A 27,619-nucleotide genomic window follows, 5' to 3' on the forward strand; every position below is an offset into this window, starting at 1 on the left:
CTCCAAGTATCATGTAACAATACAAACAAAAAAGTGATCCACTAACAATTGGCTTAGCTTCTGCTGTCAGTCCAAAAGGATCCAATATCTGTTAGCCTGGGAAGGCATGGTCGACAGTCCAAGCTGATTTGCCAGAACCAGTCTGCACCTGTCTCCTCTAGGCTTTCAGATACTGGCAAGGCATTAGCCACCCCTACTGAAAAGTTCTTTGAACTGAGGTGTCCAGAAGACACCCCAGAAAAACAATCCTGTGAGGAGGAGTCAAGAAAGCTTCAGCAAGTTCTCTTGGAATCTTAGCCTGTGTAGAAGATCCCTTGCCCAAAGGAGAAATTCATGACACTTTGAAAAAGACTCTGCAAACATAAGCAAGTCATCTAAATAAGGAAAAATATGAATATCTTGCAGTATTCAGGAGTCTATAACAGGAGCCAGACACTTTGTGGATATCACTGGAAAGTACAGTTGTGTAAATGTTACCATAATGGTAGCTGTCCTTCTCTTCACTGTTTCAGTACTCCTTACAATAGGGATCCCCTGTCAAGGGCAGCCCAATGTCTGGCCAGTATACCAAAGCCTTTAGGCTGCTAAGGGTACACCACATGTCACACGTATAATCCTCTTGTGCAGCGTAGCATAAAGTTGAATCTGGACGTACCATCCTCAGAACTGAGAGCCCCAGTAGGAATGCCAATCTAGGAATTAGACAGGTACTAGACACATCCAGAAGGGAAAACTACCAAGAGGGAGTAGAAGGAATGAATACTACAACAGTGAAGAGAAGGACATCTACCATTATGGTAACATTTTACACAACTGTACTATGTCCTTCCATTTCACTGCTGCAGTAATCCTTACAATAGGGAGAGTGTAAAAGCTCCTGAAGAAGAGAGGGAGGAGGAAAGGCCATTAGAGCCCACTAGGAAACCATGAGGGATGGCCCTAGCAAAACCAGGTCTAGCCCTGGATAACACATCCAACTTAAAGTGCTCTGTAAAAGTATGCAGAGAAGTCCAGGTAGCTGCCTCAAGAATAGAGTTAGTATCTAAACCCTGGAAAAAATAACCAGAAGACACAGCCCTAGTATAATGACCCTAACTGTAGAAGGAAGGCTCTTGCCATGAAAAGAATAACAAAAATAAATGGTTTTAGATATCCATGAAGAAACAGTTTGCCTGGATAGCCCATGCCAAAGATTTGGGATGAAAAGAAGCAAAAAGCTGATCAGATTTGTGAAAAGCTTTGGTCCCATCCAAATAAAATCTGAGTTGTCTATGCGCATCTAAACTGTGCAAAACCTTCTCACTAGCAGACTGTAGAGAAGGGAAATAAAGTGGGCAAATTAATAGACTAAGTAACAGACAACTCATTCACCACTTTGGGCATAAAAGGATTGGTGCAAAGGGACATCCTGTCCTTATGGAAAACTAAAAAAGGGGGAAGAGCCAAAATGGCTTGAAGCTCAGACACCCATCTGGTAGAACTAAGGGCTAAACTGAAGCGGCAGGCTCAAAAGGAGCCTGAGTCAACTTCTCAAAAACAAAATTAAGGTCCCAGGAAGAAGGGACAGGCTACCTGGGAGGTTTAATATGAAGGACGCCTTCAAGAAATTGCTTAGCCTCAAATCTAGAAGCTAAGTGAGGTGCTAGAGGCTGACAAGTGGGCCTTAACAGAAGAATATGCCAATCAAGCATTAAGCAACTCATACAGATAAGACAGAACCAAGGGAACATCCACAGAAAATGGACCCAGGTTATGAGAAAGACACCAAACAGAAAACCTCTTTCATTTGGATTAGTAGGATTTCCTAGTAGTGGGTTTCCTAGCTTCCTGTGGGACCCTAAGCATGTCCTCAGAGAAAAGGTGTCTACATGGAATCAAAATCCTATCACCTACATTGCTAGCTGAAGAGTAGAAAGGTGGGCATGGATGACAGATCCCTTGTCTTGTGTGAGTAGCCCCCCCCCTCCTGTGAGGTAACTTGTGACAATTCCCCTTGGCTAAATGCAGAAAAAGAGGGAACCAATCCTGTTTGGGCCAAAAGAGGGTCACCAGCAAGATTTTGGGAGCATCCTGTTTTATTTTGAATAGGACTTTTGGAATGAGAGGAAGAAGATGGAAGGCATAAAGAAACCTCCCCTTCCAGGAAAAAGAGAAGGTGTCCACCTTCTAGACCAGAGGACATGGGCCTCTGGCACAAAAAAAGTAGAAGCTATCTGTTCAGAGGGGAGGCAAATAGATCTACTTGAGGAGTACCTCACTGGTGGACAATGTCCAGAAACACATCCCTGTGAAGCATCCACTCATGGGATTGTGATATGGACCTGCTCAGAGAGTCTACCACAATGTTCTACCAGAGGGAATGTAAACTGGCTGAAGTGTCACTTGATACTGGATAGCTAGCTCCCATACTTGAACTGGTAACCTGCACAGGAGATAAGAGCTTGTTCCCCCTTGCTTGTTGACGTACCACATCACTGTGGTATTGTTGGTTAGTACCTTGAGGGGACCTGGAATGAAGAGGATGAAATGCTTGAATGGTCAGTAGAAGAACTCTCATCTCTTTGACACTGATGTGGCCTTTCTTTTGTTGAGGTGACCACATGCCCTGCACTTTTAGAAAGCCAAAGGAAACCCCACATCCCACATATGAAACATCTGAACAGCTCCTGAGTGGGGAGTGGAGGTTGAAAAGGATTGACAGAAAACTACCGAATCCAGTGCTGAATTTCCAGCTTGAGACCTGGAAGAAGAGGGACTATGAAATCTAGACAGTGAGAGTGCTGAAGCCAAACCAGTTTTAGAAACCACTGAAACTTTCACACGTGGAGTTTGACTACAGGGAGCATAGGAATAGTGTAGGCCATGAAACCCAGAGCTCTTAGAAATTCCCTGGCTGTAACTGAGGCCAGAGGAAGAACAATCAATGAGAGTTAAGGCCTTGGGAGCAGGCAAGGATGCCATCATTGTAACAGTCTGGATCCTACACCCCAGAAACACATGATCTTGTGAATGAGTTAGAAAAGACTTTTGGAAAATTATAGTGAACCCTAGGCTTTGCAGGAGGGAAATGGCAAAATGTAGATGCTGCAGAAGAGTCTCTGGAGAGGATGCCTGAAAAAGCAGGTCGTCCAAGTAGGGGAGGACCTGTAATTCCTTTATCCTGCAAAAAGTAATCACAGGACCAAGGCATTTTATGAATACCCTTGGGGCAGTAGAGACACCAAGGGGCAAAGCAGAGAACTGAAAATGTTGAGAAGGAACAGAGAAATGTAAAAACTTCCTGAAAAGGGGGATATGAAGATAAATATCTTTGAAGTTCAGAGAAACTAGAAAAGCCTGAGGAAAGCAGCAGAGGGAACAAGGTCTGAAGGGACAACATCCAAAAGGAAGGGACCTTCAGAAATGTGTTTAAATGGGAGAAATCCAGAATGGGTCTCCAAATGCCCTCTTTCCTAGCAATGAAAAACATTCAATAACAAAACCCCTTCCCCCTTTGGGAAACTGGAACTTCCTGAATAGCTCTCTGAGTCAAGAGACCCCGAAGCATCTCTGAAAAAAAGGCTAGTTGTTCCTGAGGGGGTTAAAGCATGCCCATGAAAGGGGAAGAGATTTCCAGACCATGTAATACCCTTATTGAATGATGGAAAGAACCTGGAATCCTTAGTAATCTTTACCCAAGAGCCAGGGAAAGACTGAGAGAAACAGGAATGTGGCTGAGAAGTGCAGGATAGTCAGACAGCACCTGGATTTTCAGGAAAAGGATATTTCTGCATAGAAATAGTCTGGTTAGCTTTAGCAGAAGCCCATTTTCCACCATTTTTACCTTGGGGGAGGGCAAGACTGCCTACGAACAAAAGCTGGCTTATCAGGGTAATTCCTTTGGAATTTAGGCACAGGAGAAACAAAACTATGTTTCAGCTTTGTAAGGCCTTACCCTTTTCCTGTAGAGACCTAAACAAATCAGCGGTAGCAGCACCAAACAAATGCATGTTGTCCAGAGGAGCATCCATCAACTTTGCCTTAATACCATCAGGCAGAGGTTGAAGCCTAAGCCAGGAATACCTCCTCATCACCGAACCAGAAGCAGCAGCTCTACTAGAAGCATCTGCTGTATCATAGTTGCATTTATTAGAATTGCTAGTCACCTAAGAGGAAGTCCCTAGAAGGTCAGAAATAACCTGACAGGCCTGAGGAAGGAGAGACAAAATATACCTAGTCATATAGGTGTGATAATTGAGAAGGAATCTAGAAAGAGTAAAGCAAGTAATTCATTACATTATCGAACGTTAATTTGTTTGACATTTACATGTCGATATTTACTTTTCGAAGTACCATAATAGCAAAATCTGAGAAGGTCGAAAATCACAAAATTGAATGGCCATAGTTGTCCCAATTGACATCCCGTGCCTGTGTTAAGCTAACTGCTTAACGTCTACTTAAAACAAACCTAAACAACTATTATCACACATCCGGGAAACATTTTAAACCAACCTAACTAAAATGTATCAGCAAATGGAATTCACACTAACAATAAAACAACTTACTAAAATTGACTACTATCCCTAACCAGCATTGCTACAACATAAAACCAAATGTACGCAGCTCACCTATTTCTGCGTTTGTGGGGGGCTGCACCCCCACAACCCCTGCTAATTAAATATACTAACTCCGAGATTGCACTAAACGACATCATCATAATCTTGTACTATTTTATTATAAATGTGACATATACATGCATGCTATAAAAATATAGCTCTCCCACACAGTCATCTTACAACTCCGTACACTTACTTAGTAGCTAATTACTATCTCATAAACTAACTCTGACATGATGCTGTATGGACATGATACTTAAGTACATTACAGCGGGCCAACTATTTCTTTTAGAAAACGCTGATTTTGACATTTTCAGACTTCACTATTCCTGCAGATCGACATTTACAGGTTGATATTTATGTTTTCGAACAAATTAACGTTCAATAACATAATATAGACCCTCCTCAGAGGAGTCCTGTTCTCTGGGTCCCTTAAGAGGTGTAACAGAAACTTTTTGAGGGGGTTTCAAGGCCATAAGGGCACTGAACAAACCCCGAGTGAAATTCTGCCAGTCACTCTAAGGGTCTTTAGAATCAGGAGAAACATGCTTTGTTTTTTTTTTTTTTTCTTTCTTTAAAGAGACATACACTTTATGAAACGTCGAAGGCTCAGACCTGTATGGCACTCTACAACAGCAGTCAGAAACTCCTCCCTAAACAAAATCTGAGGAATGCCCCTTGGCCCTTCGGTAATAATCATCCGCATTTCCCCGTGAACATCTGAAACGGTTGCCTACAAAGCCTCCAGGGACGTAAGTGATGTCGGTTCCATGCCAACCTCCAAAGCAGACATGGCAGAAGAATCCAACAAAAGGGCCAGGTGATCCTCTGTGCTTTCACTCACCTCAAGAGAGATGTCTAGTGGAGGTGGCACAGCCGAAGAATCAGACCTAGCCTTTTTGGTATTTTTCTTCGTAGATGGCTGATCCGCAGAGTGGGAATTTCCTTCCTTAATGTCTTTCACTTAAAGTTTAAGACATTGATTCTCTAAATATATGGCCAAACAGGAAAGCTGACTTATGGAGAGTCTTTGGGACAAAAGTCTGACAAATAGAATGGGAAGTATGGTCGTGGGGCACACCAAGACAAAATAAACACTGCTCCTGACAATATTTATGGGGAATCTCCCACACTGGCATTTACCCTTTCTGGAGAACATGAAACCCACGAGCAACAAATCAAAAGGAAAAAGATAAGAGCAAAAATCCCAGAAGGGCACTTATCTGAAAAACAGCTTGGTGAAACAGCAAATGAAGCAAGAGTTCAGACCGATGATCAAAGATGGCATTTGAACTGAGGTTAGTATGTCTGGACATCACCTTTATGCCCTATGACGTACACAGGGAGCATACATGTGATGTACTGTGTACTCTTGGCAACTGAAAGGCTTTGGTATATTAGCCGGATGTCAGGCCGCCTTTGGCAGGGGATCCTTATTGTAAGGAATATGGCAACAGTAAAATGAAAGGACATCAATAGATAGACCAAAGAGTAGTACAGAGAATTGATAGTGTGATCCACATCCATATTTCAGACATTTCTTCAGGTTTTCTGTATCTACAGAAAGGCAATGATATTCATCTTTTAAATCTAAGGTCACCATAAAACTCAAATGGGGAATAAGGGATAACAAGTTGTGAAGACAGATTATTTTGAATTTGGGTACTATCACAAGCAGATTCAGAAGTGAAAGATCCAGAATTGATCTCCAAATATCCTCTTTCTTTGGTACCAAGAAACATCCTGAATAAATCCTTTGCCCTAACTGACGAGGAACAGCAACTTCTATCACCTCCTGGACAAGCATAAGCTGAATGACAAACAGGAAGATAAGAGTCATGTCTGGCAGATACGTAAGAATCTCCCGATAAGGAGGGACAGACTCCCACTGCAATCTGTGACCTTGATATATTACTCTCAAAACCCATCTGTCAAGTTATCTGTTGCCAAAGAGAAATGGAGGTTTAGACTTTCTGCAATGATTAAGGGACTGCCAGTATGGGGAGGGGTTGACAGCCCTTCATATAGTCATTCAGCCTTATCATACTGACCTTTGTTGGGGGGGGTCCTTCTTTTTGGAACCTCCCAGACATTGCTTTTTAAACATTTGATTACCAGCTGCTTGCTGGGACTGTTTATTTTGCTTTTTAAAGAAAGTTTTAGGAGGCAGTATTGAATCCCTTTGCAAAGTTGAAGGAGGAGGTCTGAAAAATCTGAGAGACCTTTTGAATTTGCTAGCCTCTCTCACTGCAATTTTTAATTTCATTTTTGAAATCCTCTGGAAAATTTTGAAAATGCAGCCAGGCAAACAGCAGCTCTGGAGATGACATCAGCAGAATCAAAAGCACATTTCATACAATGGGTAGTCACTTGAGACACTGAAGAAGCCAAGTTGCACAAAGCAAATTTCTGCCACAAGATGAAAGATTGCCAAAATATGTTAATTTCCACAACAGCCAAGCATGGACTTCAACATATGAGCTTGACAGCTGAGAATTCTAAAAATAAGTGTTGCAGAAGAATACATTTTTCAGAAGGTGAGGGATTACTAATAGTCAAACATTTTGCAGCAGCTGGATTCACTAAAGCAATAGCTGATATATAAAAATTTAAAAGAATGAGGTACTTTATTAAAAGAGTATCTGCTTTTCTGGGTGCAGTAGGCTGCCTGTCATGAATACTGCAGGGTGGGACAAAAACATCATATAAAACAAACAAGACAGGAAGAATAAGAGTAAGTTATGGAAATTTCAGGTGTAACAGATATTAATATTTCATGAGGGATTGAGAAACATCACTGTTTTCCCACTGAAACAATCACATTGCTCTGGAAATAGTTTCAGAAAAAGAGAGCCCCTCAAAAGTACTACTCAAAACCACATTCTCTGTAAAATCAGAAATCCATGGAGATAACATAACATATGTGCTTTCAGCATCATTTTGAGGTTCAGACTCTTGAATCTCTTCAGATAATGAATGATTAATTTTCTTTTTCCAGAAACTGACTGACAGGAAGGGTCAACAGCCTGCACTAAACCCTAAACTAAGCCCAATAAATTGCTCCTGTCCAGAGTAATTGAGACAGAAGACATATGCTTAAGTTTGTTTATTTTTTATAGGAATTTCTCTAAAAACAGACTCACTTTTTGCCAGGAAAAAAAGTTCCTAGGGATGGACAGAGTAGCATTCTCTGCCCCTTCTCCTAGGGCCAACAAGAATGGCTCTCCCTTGCCAGCCAAGAACACTCCAACAGCCACAGAGGACTTGTCTAATCCCAAATCTACACCAGCAGGGCTCAAGAAAAAAAGATAATTGGTTTGAGGAACCTTTTCTAGCCTCAGCAGTCACCCACCTGCAGATGGGACATTTTAGCAGTGTGTTGTGATGGCAAAGACTATTTGACAATTTTCTTCTTTTTGTGGCTGAAAGGAAGAACCAGGGATCCAGTAGGTTGTTTCATGGTAAAGCCGAAAAAGATGCCCATTTCCTGGGAAACCTGGCAGCTGCAATCAGTAAAACAAGTAAGTAGTAAAGGTGTAACTCTTTCCCCATTAAAACAAAATAAAAAGCACTGTAAACACTTACCCCAGCCCCCAAAAGTACAATAACACAACTTTACTAAAGAAAAAATAAAGTTAGTTTTAACAACTTCTTACCATAAAAGTAAAAAAGTAATCCACCCATGTAAAAAAATATTAAAATCACATGATAGTCATTAAAAAGAAGTTATGTACTTACCATAAAGTTCCATGTGTTGTCCATTTTCATTCTTTCAAGTATGGGTTTGGATCTACTCGGCCGTTACTCCAGCACGTGGAGACCAACAAACTCTCGAGCCCCTTTCCTACCCACAATGCACCCTGCCTAACTTCCCCCAGATTCTATTCACAGCTAAAGAGAGACAGAAAGGCTATAAAGGAATTGCCATAACTGAAGTTCAACACAAGGGACATACGGTGTCCTTGGTGTACTTAAAGGTCTCATTCCTCCAGGAGTCGTTTGTGAGAAATGGAGGGGGATGGAGGGTGGGGAGTTGAGGAAGAATGAAAATGCACAACACAGATGGAATGTTATGGTAAGTACATACCTTCATCTGATGTTGGCAATTTTTCATTCATTCCTCAATGTATGGGACAGAGTCCCCAGCTACCTAAATTCCTGGGTGGACTCTAAGGAAGGAAGTTCCGGAGTATAACTGAGCCAAAGGCTGCTCTTCCACTCCAGACCAGATCTAGTTTGTAATGAGTGATAAAGGTATAAGGATTTGACCAAGTAGCAGCCGCACAAATATCATCCATGGATGCGCTAGACTAGAACATGGTGGAAGTAGCAACAGATCTAGTACAATGAGCCTTTAATAGTTTTGGTAGGAGGACAGTCAATTTAGTGTAGACAAAAAAGATGCAATCTGTCAATCATCTGGCTATAGTTACTTTTGTGACTAATTCATCCTTCTTGTGGTGTGTAAAGGGAAAAAAATTACCTGGTCTGACTTTCTAATTGGTTTTGTTTTTTGCAGATAGAAACTTAATTGCCTATGAACATCCAGTAAGTGTAGCATATATTCTCCTTTATTTTTAAAGTTTAGGAAGAATACTGGCAGGTTAATGTTGGATTCTGACACCACCTTAGAAAAGAAGGAAGCACTGATATGTAAGGTGACCCTATTCTTGTGGAAAATCAAATATGGGGGGGGGGGTTAGAAGATAATGCTTGAAGTTCTGAAAATTCTTCTAGCAGATGTATTTGTCACTAAAAAGATAGTCTTCCAGGTCAAGAATTTCAAATCACATTTAGCTGCATGTTTAAAGGAAGACTGTGTCAAGACTTGCAGTACCATATTTAAATCCCATGGTGATATAGGATCTCTGTAAGGAGGTCTAGGTAGAAGAGTACCTTTCAAAAATGCTTTGCATATTTTGGAGGAAGCCAGGGAAGAATTCTGAAATTTGACATGGAAATTTAAAATGGCTGTGAGTTGGAGTTTAACAGTTGATAAACTAGCACCCTTATTAAATAAACTTGCTAAAAATTCCAAGAACAGAATGTATTCTAGTTGAAAATGCTACTGCTCTGCCAAATAAACAAATTTTCTCCATTTACCTTTGTAGAGTTTTCTCATAGAGGGTTTATGGGAAGATAACAGGATGGTATGGAGAGGCAAACAGAGTGTAGGTTGCCTGGCTATTAATGGAATTGGAGAAACCATACAGTCAAGTTTGAGATTTGAGATATCCAGGTGAATCATGCCTTTCAGGTGAAACAGATCTGGTGATGGATCTAGAATCCAAGGTGGGTACCAAAGATGAGGCCAAAGGAAGGGGAACCAAATTTGTAGAGTCCAGTAAGGTGCAATGAGGATGACTTTGCACTTCAGCCTGACAACATTCTGAAGGAATTTGAGAATCAAGGGAGTCAGGGGATAAGTATATATAAGACTGGGACTAGAGCAAAGAAGCTGCTGCACTTGATGTTTAGGGGAGATGCAAAGAGACTGCAGCAAGGCTGCCCCCACTGAGAGAAAATCATGTCTGGCACTTTACTGTTGAGAGATCACTCATGAGGTAGTAAAATGGACCTGATCAATTTGTCTATAAAGTTGGACTTCCTTTGAATGTGCGTTGCAATTAGAAAATGGAGTAAATTGCCCATTGCCACACCCTCATAGCTTCTCAACACAGGGGGTAAGACTTGGTTCCCCCTTGTTTGCTGATGTATCAAACCACTGACATGTTGTCTATTTGAATCACAATTGTTCAAAGAGGGAGTGTGTCTTGGAATGCTTGCAACACCAAAAGCACCGCTCTCATTTCCAGAATATTGATATGCAAGTTGGCCTCTTTGGGGGACCATGTGCCTTGGACTGTCTTCCCCAGAAAATGCACCCCCCCACCCAATCTGGGAGCTGAGGGAGAACAAAAGGGCAACCCTGCAGTTGCTGTGACTGCATCCAGCAGGAAAGATACCATTTGCACACCCGAGTTATTCTAATCTTTGTGGACATGGGTTGATAGAGAATTGACCACTGTGTTTGTAGCATCCATTACAAAATTATCATAATATATTTTGCTAAAGTAACTAAGATTATTCCCGCTGACACTGATCGAAGGGCTTGCAGAATCACCCGGGCTAAAATTCTGGTACTGCAAATTATTTTCTTGACCTGATTTCTTATTGTTTGTACTCTCGAAAGGGGAAGAGTTGCTATCATTGATACCGTGTTGAATATTGCTCCTATGAATTTGAATGTCTGAGTCAGTTGTAATTGAGACTTGCAACTGATGGTTATTCCAGGATTCGAACAAGTTTGCAATACTTGGTCTTGTGCTTGTACCAGATAATGCCTGGCTGGAGCGGTAATGAGCCAGTCATCCAAATATGGAAACACCCATAATCCCTGCAGTCTCAGGTGAGCTGCTACTACTGCTATGCACTTGGTGAACACCCTGGGGGTTTTGGTGAGGTCAAAGGGCAGTCCTCTGAGTTGGTAATGACTGGCTCCCAGCCAGAATCATAAGTACCTTCTGGAACATCTGTTCATTTTTATGTGATAGCACGCATCCTGAAGGTTTATTGAGCACACCCATTCGTCTTTGCTCAGAAAGGGCAGAATGAATTGAACTGCTGGTGTGTTGAACTGATTTGTTCAACACAATGAGATCTAAAGTCAGTTTCCAGTCCCGTTTTCTTTGGCAGTAAAAAGAATCTTGAGTAAGTTCCAGATTCTATTTGGTCTGGAGGGAACTTCTTGGCTGACTCTCTTTTCTAACAGCTTTTATATTTCCAGTGTTGCTACATCCCTCTAACTGGGTGGAACATCAGGGATTTTCCTGGGTAATGGGGGTAGAAGGGAAAAGGGAATATTATAACCTACTCTAGAGATGATTCTCTGCACCCAAGTATCCTTTGTTAAGTTTAGCCGGTCTTCCTGGTGCAGAAATCAGGCCTCCATTCTGGAGCACTGAAAGGGTCTGTCAGAAAAGGTATCTCTAGACCCTTAGTTTTGCAGGCCTTTCTGCCATGGGGGTGTCTTCTGACATTATCGCTCTCCTTCTGCCTCTGGGGGAACTACCTCCACGCATGTACTGGAAAGGACCTGTAAACGTCTTGAACCACATTTTTAGACATCCCATTGGTTCCTGGAAAAGGTCTGTTGAGGGGTTTAAAAACTTATGCTCACTGCAGACAGGATCTTTCCATCCTTCTCACACCTGGAGTGTGTGTCTTTTACTGTGGGGCCAAAGAAAGAATTGTCAAAAAGGAGCAATGATGAAAGATGACTTGAAGAGCTCCGCAAATTCACACAGGCGCATCCAGGCATGCCTCTTGAGGGAAATGCCTGAACCCACAGCCCTTCGGGCACCTTCTGCAGCATCTGGGATGAGCCTTATGGATGAATTTGCAAAAGATTGAAGGGTAGCCAATTATGATGCCACAGAAGTTTGAGCCCTTGCAGTAGTGGCCCCTGAAAGGGACTATGAAAGTTCTTTAATCAAGTCCCTTTGCTATCTCATGAAGTGTGCCATGTAGTTCAGTGATTGGAGAGAAAAAGTCACTGAAGCATATACGTCATTACCAAATCTGTCCAGAGCCCTAGATTCTCTACTGAGGGATGGACAGTGGAACTCTGTTCCTCAAGATCTTTCTTTGTAGCTGCTGCTACAACCACTGCATCAACCAGTACTCCAATGCTCTCTTCCTACTGGTGGAGCCAGAATCCTGTCTGGTTTCTTGGGGATCAGCTCAATCACATCAGGTTCCTTCCATGCCTGCTTAGACACCAAATCAATGAGGTCATCAGTGGGTGGAGTGATCCAGAAGGTAGACAGGCAAGTCTAAAAGCTTCCAGAAATACTGACTCCTCAGAAGTTGGGTTTTCGTCAGACCAACCACCCTTCTGTTTAAGGATCTCAAGGATGTCTCCAAATGAGACATCATCTGGTGGTGATTTGGGAAACCCTTCTCCCTCCTCAAAGTTAGTATCCTCAATGACGGATTCCTGGGGAGGGTTCAAGTGCTTCCTCTTGCACATCTTCTTCCTAGGGACTTCTTCAGGGGAACTACATGAAAAGGGACTACATGAAAAGAGACGTGGAAGAGCTCTCGGATCATGTGGCCCAGGCAGGTATGACCCTAGCCCTGAGTAGCATCCTGCCTTCACCCAGAATGATACCACAATATAAGGACAAAATGTTTGACTTCAACAATTGGCTCAGCTTCTGGTGTCATTCAAAGGGGATCCAGTATCTGTCTGCCTGGGAAGACATGACTGACAAACCATGATGATTTGCCAGACATGGTCTGCACCTGTCACCCCTGGGATTCAGGTCACTGTCTAAAGCTCTTGCCACCCCTATAGTGCCTTTTTTAGGCAAGGTTCAAAGGACAAAACCACCACTGTAACAGATACAAGCATGCAAAATCTGAAGGCAATGCTACTCAATGCTAGAAGTCTAAACCTCAAAATGCACTCTCTCGAGGCACTCCTAAAAATGGAGGACATCGATATCTGTGCAGTAACTGAGCCCTGGTTCAAGGCTCCAGAGAGCACCCCTGCAATACCAGGCTGCAACTCTTACCACACTTTTCTGCCAACAAACCAAGACCGAAACACTAAAGGTGGAGGAGTGTCCATATTCACACCTCTAGGCTAGTTGCCCAACACAATGCATCTGAAATTCTCCAGGTGCAACTAACACTAGGTAAGACTGTAATACAAACTGTAGTTTACTACAGATCCCCCACCATGCCCCAAGATTCTCACTACACCTTTCTAAACATACTGGAAAATATTAAGATACAACCAAACACCCTACTACTGGGTGATTTCAACTACCCTGCCATTAACTGGGAAAACTACTCGGGTACCAACACCTTTTCCCAATGGTTCTTGGAATTCATAAATTCCAATGCCTTGGATCAACTAATCCATTGCCCCACCAGGGACTCCAATATCCTAGACCTGGTCATTACCAACATGGGAGATAGATGCTCCACACCAGTGGTCACCCCCTCATTGGTCAGGTCTGACCATAAGCAAATCACCCTTGACATCCACATCCCTCCCCCAACCCCCAGTAAGGAAACCTCCGTAAAAAACTTCTCCAAAGCCAACTTCATGCTACTTAAGTCAGATGTGACAAACTTCATGATGCCCATGCAGACGGGATCTGAAAGTTCGACTGCTGAATCCTACACTAAGGCACTGTACAAGCACATCCACTCGTGCATGAATCGTGTCATCCCAAATAGAACCAAGACGCTCTCCTCCAAAAAAAGGAAGCCAATCTGGTGGTCTCCTGCCATAAACAAACTTTACAACAAAAGGAAGAAACTGTTGCAGAAAAGAGGAAAATCCCAGGATGCAAAAAACTTACCAGCCTCAGTAAGAAGCTGAGATCCCTCATAAAATCCTCCAAAGCTGAAAATAAAATTGCCAAAGATTCCAAAGACAACCACAAGGCATTCTATAGTTATGTCAAAAATCTAAATGGCAATGCTCAGATCTGCTCTGAGCTACAAAAGAATGGCATTAAATATACTGATCCCAAGGATATTGCCAATATCCTGGCAGATCAATTTAGTGCCAACTTCACCCCCATCTCACCCCCTAAAGGGCCCATCTCAATACCAAAAGATTGCCAAATTCTGGTAATCACGGCCACACAGGTAGAAACCGCACTCTCCAAAGCTAAGAATACAGCATCCATGTGAGCAGATGACCTCTTGGGCTATGTACTACATGAACTACAAAATTAACTGGCACCTCACCTGTGTCATGTTTAATCATAGCCTCACCTCAGGCTTCATGCCCACTGAGTGGCGCACAGCTACAGTTATCCCACTCCAGAAGGTGGGATCCACCTTGGATCCTGGGAACTACTGTCCAATCAGTTTGATTAGCCTGATCTGCAAGGGCATGGAACTTATAAACAAAGACATTGGTAACTTTCAAACACTGGACCCCACGCAGTTTGGGTTCGTGAAGGGCCAATCTTGTCTCCTGAACCTGATTGACTTCTTTGAATCAGTCTCCAGAGCTGTGGACGAGGGTAAGGTGATCCACACAGCTTATCTGGACATTGCCAAGGCCTTCGACACCATCCCCCACTCTGGAATCATAAATAAACTTAGTAAGCTGGGCATTAATCCCTACATCATGATGGGTTGACAACTGGCTTACTGACAGAACCCAGACTGTGAAAGTAGCTGACTCCAAATCCAGCTCATGACAAGTGGAGTACCTCAGGATTCAGTGCTGGGACCGCTCTTGTTTGGCATCTACGTCTCTGGAGTACATGCCAACATTAAGGGACTCTGGCTAAAAAAGTTTGCAGATGACTGCAAACTGGGAGCCATTATTGAATCCGAAAAATGATGTAGATATTCTACAAAAGGGCCTTATAAAAACAGATGCTTGGTGCCAGAGCCATGGACTCAAGCTTAATGCCAAGAAATGTATAGTTATCCCTTTTGGGAAAAAACATGTACCCATGAATTACCACATAGGTGGCAGTACACTAAACAACGAAAGTGTGATGAGAGACTTAGGGACACAGGTGGACAGTGGTCTCACCTTCAATAACCACATTGTCACAACAGTCAGAAAATCCTTCTATGTGGCACACCTCATCACTAAGGACTTTTCATCCAGAAAAAAGGAGGTCATTGCCCCACTGTACTCATCCCTCATTAGACCCATTATAGAGTACAACGCCCCATTTGGTATGTACCTCAAAAGACATCTGCAACAGCTGGAAAGGCTGCAGAAATACCTCACTAAATAAATCACAGGCCTAAAGCAGATGCCCTATGCTGACCGTCTAAAAAACTCCAGCTATACTCTGTGGCATATCATCTACTCAGAGGCGATCTCTGCTTAACTTACAAGGCCATGTCAAACCCTGAGCTGTTGGACATGCTACACTTAAAGAAATCCCAATCCCTCAGAGCCACATGCTCCAGGGATCTAAACCTTGTGATCACAATGAATAAAACATGCTGGAGGGATAGGTTCCTGACCCAGAGACTCCCCATACTCTTGTTAGACTGCCCATACATGTCAAGCAGAGTGCCTCCTTGGCCCTCTTCAAAAGGAACCTTAACGATTGGATGGGAGATAGGAAATTCACCCCGGGGATCATGTCAGTCTCCCTGCTAGACAGGGGTCCAGAGAAGTAAATATTGTGGGAAGAAATATCCAGGGAATTGTTATGGCTAGGCTTGTATAGGCCCTAGGGCTGATAGCCTAGTACCAACCTATAAACCTATGATCCGGAGGAGTATTGGAAGAGATGAGAATACCTGGCTGGGTGGTCTGGAAGCTCTAAGCTGGCTGTCCAAGTGGTGTAGAATTCTAGCGATCATACTGCAAAGTCAGCGGAGATGTTGAGGATGGATCTGAGGAGGAAGGACCCACTTGACCTCCAGCAGCTTAGAAAACCCTCTTCATGACCTCAAGGCAGACCACTCCAGAGAGAAGAAAACCAATGGAACCGAGAAGGTGAGTTTCTGGTGAGTTTCTGGCTTGCCACCTCTCACTGCTCCAAGAGCCATCCACCTGAGAAGGAAACCAGAGCCAAGGTGTCCAATGCAGAAGCTACAAGGGGAAGAGATGGCTCTGAAAGCCTCAGAGTTGACTCTATCCCCTTGGACCTGACCCAGAAGCTTTGGCTCTGAGAGACATCCGGATCTGAAGATGTTAGGGCCAGTGCACTCAGAGTAACAGCTGGATCCAAAGACAAGCTGTCTTCAGATCTGACACAGAAGGGCCTGGAAAGCTCAGATCCGAGGACTTTAGCATCACATGTTGGGTCAGAGGAACAGTTGTTATCAGTGGAATAGTAGATGGACGGTGTTCCTGACCCGAGGAGGTACGAACCATGAAGAAAGACTTCTGAAATTTCTTCGTGAAGAACCTCCTCATCATCCTTTCCATATCTGCCTCTATGAGACTTCTGGAGGAATGGGAGGACACCACTGAAGGAGACTTACAGTGCCACTCCAGAAATGGGGAAGGCAACAAGGATGGTACTGGATCCATGGTTGAGAACACGAGTCCGAGGCAATAGGTTAGGATCTGAATACTTTGGATCTGCAGTGTGTGGTGTTGGATCAGAAGGAGGACTTGCCAGATATCTGACTGGATCCAAGAATGGTCAGATCTGATTTTGATTTCCTTTTCTTTTGTTCTGAAAAAGTTGAAGCTACAGAATCTGAAGATCTGGACCTTTTCGAAGGGTCCTTGGGAGACTGAAATCAAGCAATGGCCTGGGAAAAAGGAGTTGGCAATAAACCTTTTAACATTAATTTGTTTCTTTTTTATGTGAGAGCTCCTGGGTTGAACCCACTGCAAATGTCACAGTCCTGGTCTAGGTGTTAAGCCCCTGAGCAGTACGCACATAAAGAGTAGGCATCAGTAAATGGCATCTTGTGCCCACATTTTTAAAGGCTATTTCAGACATAGCTACAAGTGACACTCTAACCAGATATCAGCAAAAAAAAAAAGACTGCTGGAACGGGGCTCACTTGTTAGGTTTTTATTGGTTAATTTGTTTAAAACGGTTTGCTCATATGCTAATGCTATATTAAAAAAAAAAAACACTTTATGCATCACCGCTTAGCTAGGGTTAAACTATTCCCGGCGCCATAAAGTCTGCTCTTCAAATTTTCCCTTAGAACTAGCCAGTTTTTTTTTAGTTTTAGCACTCAAATCTGTTTCTTTGAGCTCAGCACTTGTTCGGAACTCGTTGTAACCACTAAATAAGCTACAAATTACTACAGCACTCAACATTCCTCACTTGTCTAGAGGAAAACAGTTTTTGGTACTTAATAAATAATCCTCTATCCAGGCATGTCTATGGATCAGCTCCCAGTGTTTTCTCCTGTCTACCTGATGAATCTGGGCATCTTCGGGCAATGCAGCAATTGCCTCATGTACACAGACGGCCCTCTCTCCTCCTACCACCCAACACTATAACCTGTGAGAGATGCACTTATATAGCCAAACTAGAAGCAAAGCTCTCTTCACTCAAGACTGGATTAGACAGTCAAGAGGAAAGGGTAAACACCTGCACCACACCATACTCATCACAGTCCCTCAAAACCTACAACACCAAAACACACACACAGAAACACAAAACACACACCTACATTCATGGAGGCTCTCAATAAAAATCAGCCCAAGAAAGAGAGACCTCCAAAGCAGAAATGCAATCAACCTCCACTCCCCCAACACAACCCAAATGACACATAGCCCAAAACTCAGTGCGCCACTCAACCACAGCCCATAAGGCATAACAATGTATCCAACACTATAGTCATAGATGACTCTGCAGTCAGGCACACTGATGTTCCACTCACCAGGCTAAACAAGGAGAAGATTACTGCCAGCTGCCAGTTGGGTACCAGGATCCGCCACATAACACACGCACTTAGGTCACTCCACAAGTACAAATATGACTCTGCCGTTGTCCATGTTGGTGTGAATGACCTGGGATGCACCGCCCTGGACTACATGAAAAGAGACATGGAGGAACTTTCTGATCTTGTAGCCCAGGCAGGTATGACCCTAGCCCTGAGTAGCATCCTACCATCACCCAGAATAATGCCACAATACAACGACAAAAATGATTGACTTCAACAATTGGCTAAGCTTCTGGTGTCATTCTAAAGGGATCCAGTATCTGTCTGCCTGGGATGACATGATTGACAGACCACAATGCTTTGCTAGAGATGGTCTGCACCTGTCACCCTTGGGATTCCAGATACTGGCTAGGGCTCTTGCCACCCCTATAGTCCTTTTTTAGGCAAGGCTCAAATGACAAACTCTCCACCATAATAGGTACAAGCAAGCAAAATCTGAGAGTAATGCTACTCAATGCTAGAAGTCTAAACATCAAAATGCACTCACTCTCGGCACTCCTTAAAATGGAGAACATCGACATCTGTGCAATGACAGAGACCTGGTTCAAGGCTCCATGGAGCACCCCTGCATTACCAGGCTATACTTCATACCACACCTTTTGGCCACCTAACCTGGACCAAAACACTAAAGGCGGAGTCATGTCCATATTCATTAAATACACCTCCAGGCTAGTTGCTCAGCATAATGTATCCGAGATTATCCAAGTGCAACTAACTCTGGGCAAAACCACAATCCAAATTGTAGCTTGTTACACATCCTCCAGGATTCCCACTCCTCATTTCTTGATACACTGGAAAATATTAGAGTACAACCTAACACCCTAACAATGGGTGATTTCAACTACCCCACCATTAACTGGGAAAACTACTCCTGTACCAACTCTTTTGCTCAATGTTTTCTGGAATTCATAAATTCCAATGCTTTGGATCAACTTACTCACACCCCCACCAGGGGCAGCAATATCCTAGACCTGGTCATTAACAACACGGGCGACCGGTATTCCACACCACAAGTCAATTTCTCTTTGGTGAGATCCGACCACAAGCTAATCACACTAGACATCCACATCCCACCTCCACCCATCATTAGGGAAACCACCGTAAAAAATTTCTCCAAAGCCAACTTCATGCTTCTTAAGACAGAAATGGCAAACTTCATGACACCCATGCAGATGGACAATAGAGGTACAACTGCTGAATCCTACACAAATGCACTTTATAGGCACTTACACGAGTGCATGGATCATGCTATGCCTAACAGAACCAAGATGCTATCCTCCAAAAAAAGGAAGCCAATCTGGTGGTCCTCTGCCATAAACAAACTCTACAACAGAAGAAAGAAACTGCTGCAAAAAAGAGCAAAATATCATGATTAGAGGAACTCCCTGGTCAGCCTGAGTAAGAAGCTGAGATCCCCTCATAAAATCATCCAAAGCTAGTTAGAAAAACAAAATCACCACCATTTCTAAAGACAACCACAAAGCATTTTATAGCTATGTTAAGAATTTCAATGGCAACACTCAGATCTGCTCTGAGTTACAGCACAGAACCAACTGATATTGCCAACATCCTAGCAGATAGGGTCAGTGCTAACTTTACCCGCCCCACCCCCTAAAGGGCCCATCTCTATACCGGAAGAAAGCAAAGTTCCTGTAAACACGGCTGCATAGGTAAAAAACACACTCTCCAAAGCCAAGAACACAGCATCCATGGGACCTGACAACATCCCAGGCTGCATTCTACTCGAAATACAGAACGAACTGGCACCCCACCTAAGTACCATGTTCAATCATAGCCTCACCTCAGGCTCTATGCCCACTGAATGGCGCCTAAGTGACAGTTATCCCACTCCACAAAGGGGGATCCACCACGGACCCCAGGAACTACACCCTCATTACCCTGACAAGCCTGGTCTGCAAGGCAATGGAACCTATCATCATGGAACTTATAAACAAAGACATTGGTAATCTCCAAACTCTGGACCCCACCCAGTTCGGGTTTGTAAAAGGCAGATCATGTCTCCTAAACCTGATAGACTTATTTGAAGCAGTCACCAAAGCCGTAGATGAGGGTAAGGTGGTTCACACAGCCTATCTAGATCTCGCCAAGGCTTTTGACACCATCCCCCACGCTGGAATTATAGATAAACTCACTAAAATAGGTATAAATCCCCATGTCACAAGGTGGGTTGCCAACTGGCTCACTGACAGAACCCACACTGTGAAAGTAGCAGACTGCAAATCCAGCTTCAGACCAGTGACAAGTGGAGTACCACAGATTTCAGTCCTGGGTCCTCTCCTATTTGGTATCTACTTCTCTGAATTACAGGCTAACACAAAAGGTCTTTGGCTAATGAAGTTCGCAGATGACTGAAAACTAGGAGCCATAACTGAAAACTCCTAACAATGTGGACATCCTACAAAAGGGCCTCACTGAGACAGATGCCTGGTGTCAAAGCCATGGCCTCAAGCTCAATGTCAAAAACTGCATTGTCATCCCTGTTGGGAAAAACTCTGTACCCATGAACTACCACATAGGCAGTAGTCTACTTAACACCGAAAGTGTGCTAAGAGACCTTGAGACACAGGAGGACAGTATTCTCTCCTTTAATAATCACATCACCACAGTAGTCAGGAAATCCTTCTACATGGCACACCTCATCACAAAAGTTTTCTCATCCAGGAAAAAAGAGGTCATTGTTCCCCTCTACTAGTCACTCAGACCCATTACAGAGTACAACACCCCTTTTGGTATGTACCTTATAAGACATCTACAACAACTGGAAAAGCCACAGAAATACCTCACAAAGAGGATTACCAGCCTCAAACAGGTGCCCTACGCAAAGTGTCTAAAAAAACTCCAGCTTTACTCTGTCTTATATTACCTACTCAGAGGTGATCTCTGCCTAACATACAAAGCTATGTCAAACCCAGAGCTGATGGACATGCTCCACTTAAAGAAATCCCAGTCCCTCTAAGCTACACGCTCTAGGGACCTAAACCTTGTCACCACAATAAACAGAACATGCTGGAGGGATGGATTCCTGTCCCAGAGACTTCCCATACTCTGGAACAAACTACCTATCTATATCAAACAAAGCTCCTCATAGCACTCTTCAAGACAAATCCTGATGATTGGATGGGAAATAGGAAATTCACCCTGGGTATCACTTCTGTGGCTCTGCTTGAAAGGGGCACAGGTAAATAATTTTCTTGGGTGGCGAAAGTCAGGGTACCTTTTTGGCTAGTCTTATATAGGCTTTAGGGCTAATAGCCTAGTACCTACCTATGAAGATTACTCAGACAGTAATGAATTAAACACTGTCACTGAAAAAAGGAAAGAGCAGGGAAAAATGCTAGTAGTTTCTTTCTTTTATAATAAAAAAGAAGAAGAAGAAAGGTCTAACACCCTTAACAGAAGGAGATATGTGTAGGGGTATGAAAGGCCTACCAACAATAGTAGCAAGAATACATTTGCAACTGTATAGGGGAAAATAAAGATGAAAGAGTAGCAAGAACTTGATGGAAAGTACAAAGTTATTAAACAGACAGAGATTTGCTAAATGGATGGCAATTAAAGATAAGGTTTTAAAGAAATACATCTTAATACGATCACTCATGAGCAGTAGTCAACCACGTCTGGTCGTGAAAGCAGCAAACGAGATCTGATGGAAGTTCAACCTGGCTGATGTGGCTGCAGAATTACCATTGAAGCAAACTGAAGATGAGACCTTTTCCAAGACAGAAGTGGAAGATGCAGCTTTTAAGCCGAAACGACCACAGTGGCAGCTTTTTGCTTCCATTTGGAAGCCTGTCTACATTACAATATCATACCAAGGAGGCTTAGAATTAAATGCATGCCAACATATGGAAACTACTATCCGGAACTTCTTAAGAGATGGCAAGAGATTAACTTGGAAACAAGTTTCAGATACATTAGGTTACTGATAGAATTCTTTGTCCTCAAGAGGAACGAGTGGCTAAGCTTATAGAATGGAAAGAAGTTGAATTACAGATACTAGGACTTACGGATGTTTTTATAACTAAGATAGAAGATCTACAGTATTTACTTACACTTTATGATGCCGAACTTAAAAATTTGAAGAGTAAGAAACTTGCATGAGACTTTATGGACTTCCGTCATGGAAATATCTTTGAATGGCCAAAATCCAGCAAAAGTGCTGATAAAAAAGTTAATAATGAAAGAAATTAACTAAGTACTACAATTAACTCTAAAGACGTTGCCTCTGCTAATTCACCTATAAGCAATGACTAGACTGTTGCCAGGAAACAATAGCCATAAAAGATAAATGTATTTTTAGAACAGAATGATTTAGTATCTACTGATAAGATGATGACTTCATCAAAGAAAAGTAGCATTACATCAAACTCTGCAGAAAATGGTACATCACAAGGGGCTAGACCCAAGAATAATGCCACACATATTCCATTTTTTCTGGATCTTCCAGTACTCATAAGACAGAAAACTTCATACAGTACCATCACAATCCATCAGCTGAGACAGGAAGAAAACAAAAATGACGGGATGATAGAGAAAAATGGAACATTGGTTTTCAACCTCTCTAAATACGTACTTAATGCCACAGAACAGCAGTGTTAAACAAATGTTTGACACTCATACCAGCACTCTCATCCACTTTGGGTGAATTTGTCATTGATATTAAGACCTTTAGATGTAATATTTTATTAAAACATGCTTTTGGAAGCAATCTAGATGGAAATTTAAACATATTCAAGAAATCCAGTACATATGTCACTAGTGCATTCAGTAGTGGATTTATTAATTAAAGTAAATGAAACAGAAGTTTCCAAGCTCAGACACATGCAACATAGAAAGTTTTTTTTTGCAATATGACCTATGAAGAAAACAGGGCTTTAAAAAAATCTAAGCAACAACAATACCATAAGTATTAGACTGGCAGATAAAGGAAGTGGCAGCATTGCTAGGGATAGTGTCATATATAAAATAAGATTAAAGAGATGCTGAGTGAAGTACAGACTTACATGACATTATCCAAAAGGGAGGTGAATAAGGTGATGGACAATGTTCAAGATGAAATATATAATACATTTTTGACACAGAAGATCAATAAGGAATTGCATGAATATTTGATACTGGAAAAACCTATAGCGCCCACCATCAAAGGGCTTCTGAAGGTTTGTAAGAATGAATAAGATCCACCTATGCACCAGACAGTATCAGGTGCAGGGTGTGGCTGACTGAACCTGCTTCTATCTTTGTTGAACATCAACTCAAACTTATTGTTACAAAGGTTCCAACCATCCTTATGGACATGTCCCAATTTCTAACATCTTTATTTCAATGTGTAGACAATATGAGAGATGGTACTGCACCAATCCTCATAACCATGGACATGACAAATTTATTCACCATGATACCCAATGAATATGGAATCAAAGCAGTTCATACTTTTTTAACATTGGATAACACTATTTCTACTAACATCATAGAAGTAATTTGTTCCTTATTAAACATCATCTTGGAAAATAATACTCTTTTTTTTTTTTTTGAGAACTGCTACTAGGAAAATGAATATGTCTTCAATGATATGAATCCATGGGGGGGAAAAAGACATAATATTCTATAAACATTTTGTTGATAATTTCCTACTGTGGAGCCGCAGTGAAGATGAACTGGATGCCTTTACTGCATACCTTGAGAAGACTACTTACGTTCCTTAGTTTTGACATGAAGCATTCAAGAACCAGTATCAATTCTTGGATGTTAAACTAGACCTTAGTCCTGCACATGGTATTAACACACAGGTTCATCCGAAGAAATGTTGGAAAAAAAAACACAGATCAAACATGCATCCCAGTTATATTTACTCACCAATTATAATGGGACAGATGCTTAGGGTTTCAAGACTATGTACTAATGACATATACTATGATACTGCAGTTGAATCTTTGAAGAATAATTTCATAGAACGAGGTTACACCAAGAGATAAGTGTAAGAAATTGTTGGCAAGAACAGGGAGATGAGAAGGTTGAAAGAACATCCATATTATTCAGCTCGTAATACTGAAGCAACTTCAAAACAGACACACACACAGTTGATACAAGTGAAAGAGGGATTAGAATTACTTTAACGTATAGTAATGATGTGAGAGACGTATGTCAAGTCATTAGGAATAACTGGAAAATATTACAGACTGATCCAGACATTAAAAAGATTGTTGGAGACCAACCAAGATTTTGTTTTAAAAATAATATGAATTTAAAGACAGTTTTGTGTGATAATACTCCTTCTAGAACCCAGAAAGAACACATTGGACATCTGGGAATGTATCCTTGTAGGAGATGTAAGGCATGCAATTAAATCAACAGTTCTGGATGGTTTCAGCATCTGACTAAAAAAAGGGTTTATAACTTAGAACTCTATGCGGACTGTACCACTAGCAATCTAGTTTATTTGGCACTATGTGAACAATGTATTTATTTCTATACTGGAAAAACTAACAAAGCATTTAAATTATGTATTCTTCATCACTTAAATGATATCCATCTAAAGAATAAACAAAATGCATTAGCCCAACGTAATACAAAATCCAACACATAATTTTTGCTTCATGGCAATCCAACTTGTCACAGACAACTGGAGGGGATATATCCAATTGCACTGAGTACATGGAAATGTGATGGATAGCCACTGGACTCAGTGGTGTGGACCCTTTAAAACCAGCACTCAGAAGGCGGAGACTGATAAGATTTTGATTACCCTTTAAAAGGCTTCAAAGGAACAGTTTTTAATTTTGTTATCCTTGGGACTTGAACTTTGAGCTTGGATTTTATTTTTTTAATTAAAGTTTTTTTAAGTAAAGTGTTTGATTTTAACAGTTCTGCCTGGTAACAAGACCTTTTAATCCTAAACTGTTATTCTCATTCTTACAAGGCTTGGTTTCAGTGAAACCAGTACGTTATGTTTCACTTTAGGATTAAGGGACTGCCAGGGTGGGAGGGGGAGCTTAAAGTCCTTCATAGAGTCATTCAGATTTATTAAACTGTCCTTTGTTCTGGGGGCGAGGGTCCTGATTTCTTTTTGGAACCTCACTGCCATTGATTTTTTAAACATTTGCTTACCAGTAACTTGTGGGACTGTTTATTTTACTTTTTAAAGAGCGCTGAAGAGGGAGCATTGAATCCCTTGGCAAACTTGGAAAAAGTGTGCTGAAACATCCGAATGATCCAGTGAATGATGGTTTCCCGTCATCACAGTTTTTTAAAGACTTCTGCAGAAAATCTAAAAACTAATTCTTTATCTAAGGGAGAATTTAAAATTTATTTTTTGACATCCTCTTTGAGGTTTTGAGAACACAGCACAGCATGCCCCATCATAACAGGGCCAGTAGCAGTAGCCCTGGAAGTGGTATCAGTAGAATCTGTTTACTATCAAAAGGGTGAAAATCACGTCCACGAACGGTGATTTCCATGACAAATAATGACTCATAAACATGAAGTAGGTTGAATGATCGACGCAGCAACGTCGACAAATTCTGTTGACCTTAAGGTGGAACTCTCCCATTGACATACATGCTGTAACTACCTGCCCGTGTATGACCTTCTAAACGGACATACAAATGTACGTCGACATTCCGACAGTCGCTCCTACCATGGTCGAGGAGATGGCTGTTGAGCATGTTACTGTCGTGCTTTTGATGGTAAACCAGTAGAATCATATGTACATTTCAAACAGGGTAGCCACTTCTGACACAGAAGAAACCAAGTTACACAAAACAGATTTCCCCTCAAGAGGAAAGTTGTTAAGATATTACTCATATTCTCACAAGAGGCAAGCACAAACTTCAACATATGAACTTGGCAATTGAGAATTCTAAAAATAAATGTTGCATAAAAATACCCCCCCCCCAATCTATCAAAACCCTTCACATCTTTATCACATGGAGAGGGATTCCTATTAATCAAATGTTTAGCAGCAGCTGAATTCACTAAAGCAATAACCGTGGGCTCTGATTTTGGGACAAGTGCATAAAAACTTAAGACTCAGGCAATTATATAGCCTATTTTTTGGGAGGCAGCAGGCTACCTGTTATGAAAACTGCAGGCTGTTACACAAATCCTCAAAAGCAGACAGAGCATGAGGAATGGAAGTAGGATTTGAAATTTCTATTTGCAACCAATCATACTACTTCCTGAGGAACTGAGAAGAAGTTATGTTCTTACCAAAATGTTCCATCTGTGATGTATCGTCATTTATCCTTAATCTTTGGGAGTTGATTCCAGTCCTCAGAACCAGCTCAGCCATTACACAGCTTGTACAAGCCAAAAACTCTCGAGCTAAGTCTCTACCCACACTACCCATCTCCAAATTACCTCAGATTGAGTTTGCAGCTACACAGGAGAACAGAAGAATATGTATATGGAATTGAAGAGGCTATGTCCAAGGCCAAACCTGAGAAAGTTAACAGGACAAGAGTCCGATCCTCCAAAGAATCTGCAGGAGTGGGAAGGATGGTAGGGTGCCACAGATAAATGAAGATCGACAACACAGATGGAATGTTATGGGAAGAACATAACTTCTTTATCTGATGTCAATCTTCATTTATCCTTGACCTTTGGGACAGAGTCCCCAGCTAATTTAGATCTTGGGTGGCCATATGGAAGGATATTCCTGAGAAACATAGAGCCAAAAGATACTCTTCCTCTGGAGACCAGATCCAATATGTAATGAGTGATAAAGGTACATAGAGTAGCCCAGGTTGCTGCTGTGCATATTTCATCCATGGAAGATTTAGAATGGAAACCAGCAGACATGGCTATTGCCCTAGCAGAATGTGCTCTTACTGGCGCTAGTAACTGGAGATTATTTTTATTGTAGATGAAAGTAACATACATTCTCTTAACAAGGTGACTTTTGAAATGGATTTCCCCAAAGATGGACTGGAGAAAGAGACAAATAACGGGTCCAATTTTATTTTGGAAATTCTTCTGGTGGAGGTAATGGCTATCAACAAAGAAAGTGAAAAATGTTCACCAAAGGTTCCAGTTGACATTCCAAGTACAGAAAACAGCAAAAAGAAAGCCGGAACCACCAGGCTGTATAGTAATTCAATATTTGTTAAAACAGACCGTCATAAAAACAAGTAAAAAGCTCTATAAGTGCTTTCGGGTATTGCCCCTTCATCAGATAAAGTACATCACTAAAAACAGCTTAGCATTTTATAAGACACATAACCAATCAAAATCAGTACTTAATCCGCCTTTTTTTCAAGGCTGGCTTTAAATGCACAACTGCATTAATTCCTGGTACTTTATCAGCCCCTGATTTTATAATCCATCTCATCTCCATGTATTCTGTTTCATTCTGAATATCACTCATTCTGGCTTTTTGATTCACAACCTGTAATACCATAAAGTATGGCCATGGTTCTGTTGGATGTGAGTGTATAATACATTATGCTTGTTACTTGGCCTGATTTCTGACATATGTTTAAGGATCCTATCCTTCAGTTTACAGTTCATCTTGCCCACATAATATGCCGTGCGGGACTGACCCACAGCTAAATAGATAACATTCTGTGTATTGCAGTCTGCAT

The sequence above is a fragment of the Protopterus annectens genome, chromosome 4.part1 (genome assembly GCF_019279795.1).
Source record: "Protopterus annectens isolate FY-2018-M chromosome 4.part1, PAN1.0, whole genome shotgun sequence".
Taxonomy (NCBI): domain Eukaryota; kingdom Metazoa; phylum Chordata; order Ceratodontiformes; family Protopteridae; genus Protopterus; species Protopterus annectens.